Below are 9,021 nucleotides of genomic sequence, written 5' to 3'. Positions count from 1 at the left end.
TCCTTCATTATGATTAAACCATGCTTTTACCGCATAATACAATTTGTTCTTAACGACTTTCCGATAAAGATGAAATCTCTTACCTGCTCCACAGCAAGCTGCTATATCTGCACTGATTGGTGAAGTAATTGAATGTTGTGCTAAATGTAAAAAAAGGTAGGCTATATTTCAGAGGTTTTAAAAGGAACGATATAAACTGGTACTTTTTTGGGGTTCGAACCAGTTCAGAACTTAATTTCTCTGGTCGGAACAGTGGAACTGAACAAAAAAAATAATGGTTTTGTTCAGAATTAAACGATTTGAAAATAATTTTGTTTGAACCCCTGCCTGAGACAGACATTGGTGTTGTTGTTGTGAACTGAAAACAATCTGGGGTCCTGCCCTAGAAACGCTGTCTGTGCCTCAGGCCAGCCAGGGTCTCAACATTCTCTAAATGGCAAAGTAATACTCTGTATTGGAACCTTTCACAATTAGACACAGGATTTATAGGCTTATAGGCTCTTTCACTGGGATTGAACTGAAATCCTGTGGCTCTAATCCGTGGCTCTAAATATGCTGAAATTCAAGATAAAATTTGTTCATCTTTCAGGCGAACATATTGAAACTTGGACAAATCCAGACTGGAATATGATGACTGTAATCAGAGGACTCCATATGTGCTGATTGTATCCACAGTGTCCTATTGTGGGGAGAGGGAGGGCAGTTTGTTGGTGTGATAAATGAAAACTGTGTTTGTAATTAACACAAATACAACATCAGTCTAGGTCCTATAATCATGGCTTGTTAGTAGCAAATATGTATTGTTCCTCTAACTTATGAGTTATTGAAACATTCAAAGGCTCATTCATGTGCACTTATGCATACAGACAGGCATAAACACACACCTTTTGATACACCTGATACAAACAATTACTGTTTATCGCAGATATAACAGTCAAGCAGGTAATAAAAGTTTAACATAAGAGGTCTGACGTCACCAATGGTGGAAAAAGTACCCAATTGTCATACTTGAGTAAAAGTGAAGATACCTTAATAGAACATGACTCAAGTAAAAGTTAGTCACCCAGTAAAATACTACTTCAGTATTTGGTTTCAAATTCTGAAATATTAAGCAAACCAGATGGCAGAATTTTATTTTTTATTGACAGATAGCCAGGGGCACCCACCCACCCTAATTTACAAATGAATCAAATCAAAATCAAGTTTATTTTATATAGCCCTTCGTACATCAGCTGATATCTCGAAGTGCTGTACAGAAACCCAGCCTAAAACACCAAACAGCAAGCAATGCAGGTGTAGAAGCACGGCAGCTAGGAAAAACTCCCTAGAAAGGCCAAAACCTAGGAAGAAACCTAGAGAGGAACCAGGCTATGAGGGGTGGCCAGTCCTCTTCTGGCTGTGCCGGGTGGAAATTATAACAGAACATGGCCAAGATGTTCAAATGTTCATAAATGACCAGCATGGTCAAATAATAATCAGGAGTAAATGTCAGTTGGCTTTTCATAGCCGATCATTAAGAGTATCTCTACCGCTCCTGCGGTCTCTAGAGAGTTGAAAACAGCAGGTCTGGGACAGGTAGCACGTCCGGTGGACAGGTCAGGGTTCCATAGCCGCAGGCAGAACAGTTGAAACTGGAACAGCAGCAAGGCCAGGTGGACTGAGGACAGCAAGGAGTCATCATGCCCGGTAGTCCTGACGCATGGTCCTAGGGCTCAGGTCCTCCGAGAGAGAGAAAGAAAGAGAGAAGGAGAGAATTAGAGAGAGCATACTTAAATTCACACAGGACACCGGATAAGACAGGAGAAGTACTCCAGATATAACCAACTGACCCTAGCCCCCCGACACATAAACTACTGCAGCATAAATACTGGAGGCTGAGACAGGAGGGGTCAGGAGACACTGTGGCCCCATCCGATGATACCCCCGGACAGGACCAAACAGGAAGGATATAACCCCACCCACTTTGCCAAACCACAGCCCCCACACCACTAGAGGGATATCTTCAACCACCAACTTACCATCCTGAGACAAGGCCGAGTATAGCCCACAAAGATCTCCACCACAGCACAAACCAAGGGGGGGCGCCAACCCAGACAGGAAGATCACGTTAGTATCTCAACCCACTCAAGTGACGCACCCCTCCTAGGGACGGCATGAAAGAGCACCAGTAAGCCAGTGACTCAGCCCCTGTAATAGGGTTAGAGGCAGAGAATCCCAGTGGAGAGAGGGGAACCGGCCAGGCAGAGACAGCAAGGGCGGTTCGTTGCTCCAGAGCCTTTCCGTTCACCTTCACACTCCTGGGCCAGACTACACTCAATCATATGACCCACTGAAGAGATAAGTCTTCAGTAAAGACTTGAAGGTTGAGACCGAGTCTGCGTCTCTCACATGGGTAGGCAGACTATTCCATAAAAATGGAGATCTATAGGAGAAAGCCCTGCCTCCAGCTGTTTGCTTAGAAATTCTAGGGACAATTAGGAGGCCTGCGTCTTGTGACCGTAGCGCACGTGTAGGTATGTACGGCAGGACCAACTCGGAAAGATAGGTAGGAGCAAGCCCATGTAACGCTTTATAGGTTAACAGTAAAACCTTGAAATCAGCCCTTGCTGATTTGTGTTTAATGAGTCCACCCAATCAAAGGCAGTAGGGATGACCAGGGAGGCTCTCTTGATAAGTGTGTGAATTGGATCATTTTCCTGTCCTGCTAAGCATTCAAAATGTAATGAATACTTTTGTGTGTGAGGGAAAATGTATGGAGTACAAAGTACATTATTTTCTTTAGGAATGTATTGAACTAAAAGTTATAAATAGTAAAGTACAGATACCACCCCAAAAAAGTAGTACTTAAGTATTTTTTACACCCCTGGACTAACCCCTGAACCACTATTTTAAATCTCTTATTCCCCCTTCATCAAAGGCTTGTTTTTGAAATGAATAAAGGATGAAAGAGATGAAAGCGAGAGCTGGATAATTCATGTATCCTCCAGCAATGTGTTTGTGAGGGGCGAGCACTAGACTATGGAGAATCAACCATACCATTTCATCTCCTAATACATATTTGAACCAAACACACCTCAAGCCACCCCATTGTCCTGTTCTTCCAAAACAAATTGTGGCTTTGCTTTGCACCCATCCAACTTATTAGGCTACCAGGGAGAAAGGCAGTTATCATAGCAGACCTAGCTGACAATGACAGAACACTGTGGACACAAAACATCTCTGCAACAGACACAGCTTCATTATCGCTCTGGGATTCTCTAGCATTATTGGCATCAGCAGGCCAATGTCATTGTCACTATAGAAACAACGGACAGGTTGTTTTTGTCTAGATCACTATGGCAGCCACCATGCCCGGCTCTGTTTTGACTGAGAGGGCTCCTGTGATTGGACAAGATCTTATCATGAACTGTAACTACCTCTGAAGTTTATAAATAGTCTGGGATCTGTGGGCATGCATCTTTCAGTGCAGTGGGTACCGATGATTATCCAAGCAAGGGAACAGAACCGCTTCACATAAACATGTATAGGCCTAACAATTTTCTTGCAAACTCCAATCACAACAATCTTCATGTGGATTTTGCTGTATCAAAGTTGAGCTACAAGGGTAAGGTTTAAAGTAATTAAATAACTGACACTTGTGAATTATCTCATCAAAATAATTCTCTGGTGAACTGAGGTCGGTGTGTACATGCGCTTACTCCGACACTCTTATAATCAGTGAAATCACCAAAACGAATAATAGATTGAGAGCAGGAGGGTGTGTTCACTTCTCTCTGATCCTTGCAACAAATTAGGCTCTTGGCTGATGAGCTGCAATTGTGCTACAGATCATGGAGAGACTTGCGGGAGTCACCACTTCCCTCAGAGTTTGTGAGAGAGAAGTACAAGACCTTATAATAACATATGCCATTTAGCAGATGCTTTATCCAAAGCGACTTAGTCATGCATGCATACATTTTATGTATGGGTGGTCCCATGAATCAAACCCACTATCCTGGCATTGCAAGCACCATGTTGTACCAACTGAGCTACAAAGGGCGAGTGACTTAAACATACCAGAGAACGAGGCCCTATGGTCTCAGCTCTGATGATGTGAGCGATGACACTTCTTTATTAGCAGGATACACGTTTATTCACCACGTACTGTAGCACCCACTCCAACTATATCATGACTCAACTAGCTCCAATAAAGAGCACCATTCAGACAGTCAAAAAGCCACCAGGTGAGCGAGGAGAGCCCTGGAGGGCTCCGTGATTAACTCCAGCTGGAGTGCATGACTTACTTGACATCACAGGGCAAGGAGTGGGTGGATGAATTAAACCTGTCAGTTTGAGCCACTGTGAAACTCAGTACATGCTATTATAGCATGTACTGTAGCTAGCTCTGTGCCTATCTGCTCTCCTTCACACTGGCCAATTAGGAGGAGGACATGGAACAAATAGCTGAGCGGAGACAGCAAGATGGAGAGAGATGCCGAACGATAAGAACACAGAGGAAAACTAATATAATTACTTGCCACACCCACACTGCGGCCAACTTGAGTGTGGGCAAAAATGAAACAAGATAACAAGAGAGGCCAGCCGTCTTTTCTCTGGGGTTCTTTTAAAGAGTTTGAGGAGTGGTGCAAACCTTGATTCAGTTTTAACTGCCTGTCTCTCTCATCATAACAAAACATATGCTGAGCGATACAACCAAAAGTGCTGTTGTGAGGACCTCGCAAAGGCTCATGAAGTCATAAAACCTCCTCGATATGTTTCCCATTAATTCCTAAGAAAAAGTGACCAGCTGTGGTTCAAACGTAGGCCTATTGTAATGACTCAATGGGCCAGTTCCCTGAACACAGATTAAGCCTAGTCCTGGACCAAAAAACATGCTCAATGCAAAGTGACCATTGAAATAGTTTTTTAGTACAGGACTAAGCTTAATATGTGTCCAGGAAACTGGCCCATTGAGTCGTATTTGACCTATTTGCACAACGAGATTGATGCAGATTCAGATGGGCATGAAACCTCATAGGGAGCTCATCATACTAAATCCTTGATCAAACACAACACAGCGGGTCCACAGCAGTCTTATTCCCAGCGCTCTTATCGGATTAAAGTCCAGGCTGCCACCACATCAACGGGTACCCCCGAGTGTTCCCTACACTTTCCCCTTAGAGTCATCTGGCCTGGACAGCAAACAATCTGTTGGATCAGGTACACCAACATGGTTTAGTCAGGGTGGTGGTGATCAATCTGCCGGAACCCAATGAGTAGGTTGCCATTACCGACTCCTGCCAAATCAAATATACGGTAACTTTGAAACTAAAGCAAACTGATATCTAGTTTGTTCAATGACAAAACTTTTGGGGGATCCATGTTTTGGATGACGCTGGAGGTTAATTCTGTTCTTTTGTGAATTGCCTCCATCGTCAAGAGGGCATATTTTTCTTTGAATGCAGCTTACGATTACAATTTCTGAAGAGAAGAAAGTTAATAATTAGTACAGACATAAAGACAACAACCATCTGATATCCTAAAAGAGAATCTCAGGCAAAGAAGAAAAGGCTCCTAAATATACCAGCTGGTGGAAGCTACTGTATGAACAGTGGCGGAGAACAGAGGCGTGTGTGTGCGTTTTAAATGCTGTATGTTTACTAAAATAATTGGACTAATGGCCTGGCATCAAAAACCAACAACACCACCAATTATCGCCTGTTGTATCTGGCTTATTCCTGCATAAATCATTAAATAGTCTCTGCAATTTTCTTAAATTCACCACTCTTTAAAATGCTTGTTATACTGTATGTCCACGTGTGGTCTCTGAGCACACATATCATGGCAGTGGAGTGTATCAGAGAGTGGGTGACTCGCAACAGCTTGTTTGTTGTCTCTCTCCGATTCATCCCTCCCTTTTTGTTGACCCTGAGAATGGAATGTATATGTTTTAAATAACATTCTTAGAATGTTCTTTAAAAGTTTCTAAATGTTTTCATAGAAAGTTTCTTTAATGTTTTGAGAACATGACTTCAAATAGAACCATTAAGTAACCTGTAGAACGCAGAAGTACTGAAAATTCCCACAGAAGAACGTTGTTTAAAATACTCTGAACTATGAGAACATTCCCAATGTCAAACCAGTTGGAGAATGTTCCTAGAACATTACCAAAATAAAAATTAAACGTAAGAATGTTCAAACCTTTAGGAAACCTTCTGTTAAAGTAATGAAATAGCAAGAAAATACACATTTTTTTTGTCAAGTTCCTTTTATAAGCTGGATAGTGCTCATTGAGACTATCATAATAATATGTAGACAACCCAAATGAATAGTCATCAGTCATTACTGTGTATTTACAAACACATAAAAATGGATATCATTCATTCCTCACCGAGGTTCAGCAGACACATGCTCACATGGAATGGTACACATGTGGAGAATAACACAGGACACTCACAACGAGTGAGGTCTGTCTAAAGGTGAACATTTACAGTGTTCAGCTACAGTGCAAACGCATGCATGAAAACCTTTCCCTACCATTGTTATTTGGCAATTACTTGTTCTTTCTTTGACATCCTGGACCTGTGCAGCCTTCTCTCTTTCAACTGCCTCAAAACTAACAGCCATATGAAAATGCCTATGATAGAGCTATCGCTCACAACAGTACACCAGTCTTCGAGGATAAATGACTCCAGGTTATGGCAGGGAGAGAGAGGGTAGAAAGAGAGGGCTGAGAGTAAGAAGAGAGGAGAAAGAGTGAGACATGGAGAGATTGTTCATAGATTATATTCATTATGGCCATGCCGATGGAAAATTTATAATTTAATTGTGAAGAAACCAGGGCACGAAATTATCTAACGAAGGTCGTCCTTTCTAGTTTCAAAGAGCGTAGTAGGCTAACTGCACAGATAAACCCAAGCAAGATAAAAGCAATGCAGATCAGAGAGAGCAGGTTCACAGCCAGGGAGAAGAGAGAGACAAGCCAGGCACCGTGCCTGTGACAGTAGCAGGGGGCGTCTATAACAAGCTCAACTGAGTGCTGTGAGATATGAGCTGTCACACACTGGACATGAAAAGGAACACAATTTCACTGGCTGCAATTATTCCACGATGAGGGCCTCTCGTGGAGTGTGCTAAGGCAGGTTGAGGTGCGTGCTGGAGAGCCCCCAGAGAGGCCAGTCTCCTGCCCAGTAGCCACTCGCTGGGCCAGAATATGAGACAGCGGCAGAAGGCTGCAGGAAAGCACTGACCAAGCCAGCACACAGCAGTGCACGTGTACCTGTATGCCTACCACACACACACACACACTTTGTATGGATAATCAGTACAAACACAGAGGTTCAGCCCAGGCTTCTGCCATCTCTTTTCCTCCCACCTTCTTTTCATTCTCACCGTTGTTCCCTTTTACCCCATTCTGTCTAAAGAGGTTTTCCCTACATTCTGCATCTCTCTATAGGTGTTGTTTTTGTCTGAGGGAGTGTGCCTAGTGTTCCTTTGTTTGTTGGAACAGTAAAGTGAGAAGTGTATCTGTTGGCTTCTAAAATCCCTTCTGATGCTGAGAGTGCACCTCCACATGTGCCAAGAAACAAACACTTGGACGCTGTGGAGTTTACAGCTCCTTATTTTGATTTTAGCTACAGAAGAACACTGAAAACATTCAAGGGCAATGGAGTGTCCTTAGACTAGAGGGAATAGTGCCCCCTACTGGCCCTCCAACATCACTCTCGCATCATCTGGTCTCCCAAGGCTCGACAAACCCAACCCTGCTTAACTTTAGAGGCAAGACAGGACTAGGATGCTGGGTAATATGGCTCCTGACCACAGGAGGTTGGTGGCACGTTAATTGGGGAGGACATGCTCGTGGTAATGGCTGGAGTGGAATGGTTAAAATACAAACACATAGGTTCCGTGTGTTTGATGCCAATCCATTCGCTCCTTTCCAGCCATTATGAGGAGTCCTCCCCTCGGCAGCCTCCACTGCTCCTGACTAAAGATAAAGTTCTATCCCCAAACTTGACAAAAGGAATGCCGTGTTTGGATCTTGAATCTCTTGGGTAACTTATTTGGTAAGACACTACAAAAATGTCCTCTGTATTGGTTTCATTCTACTATATTAAACCACAATTAATACCAATCATGTGTTCACCAGCTCTGTGAGACTAGGATCCCCATAGTAAGTCCAGCAGACATGGTCCTATTGATATTGTCCCATGGTGATGGTTATTGTCTCTGTCAGGTGGACTACACTGTATTGACCTTAAACAATCTGTCCCCGGGGTCTGCCACTGAGGACACAAACAAACACACAAAGGGAAAGCAATTTCCTTCATAGATACTTTTCCATATTGGTAAAATCAGACGACAACCACTGGTTGTGTAGCTAGCTGCCTTTATTCAAATCAACCACACACACACACACACACACACACACACACACACACACACACACACACACACACACACACACACACACACACACACACACACACACACACACACACACACAGCATTAAGGCATATTGACATGTCAAGATGAGTTTGTAGATAAATGTCACGTTACTGCCAACAGAACTTCAGGTCACACTGATGCATTAATGACAAGAGTAAATCTGGATCACGAATGGAAAAATCCATTTGAGTAGCTTTACCCTTAAGAATTGTTTTTATCATATCTAATAGAACAAGCTCAAAAGCATGCCTGTTTGATTCAATTTAAAGTAATCACAAAGCTTACACTGAGTGTACAAAACATTAGGAACAACTTCCTAATATTGAGCTGCACCCAGGGTCAAGATCTCTCACCAAGTCAAAACGGGGACCCGAACCAGCTACCTATCGGCCACCGGCCCAAGCCCCCAACCGCCAGGCCACCAACCATCCAAGATCCCCCTCACAGTTCCCCCCGAGAGCTGCCCCTCAACCATCCAAGATCCCCCCCACAGTTCCCCTCGAGAGCTGCCCCTCAACCATCCGAGACCACCCCACAGTTCCCCTCGAGAGCTGCCCCTCAACCATCCGAGACCCCCCAAAAAACCTCTCCCT

This window comes from Salvelinus alpinus, chromosome 2 (assembly GCF_045679555.1).
Source record: "Salvelinus alpinus chromosome 2, SLU_Salpinus.1, whole genome shotgun sequence".
In the NCBI taxonomy this organism is placed as follows: domain Eukaryota; kingdom Metazoa; phylum Chordata; class Actinopteri; order Salmoniformes; family Salmonidae; genus Salvelinus; species Salvelinus alpinus.
Note: the sequence above shows the minus strand (reverse complement) of the source record.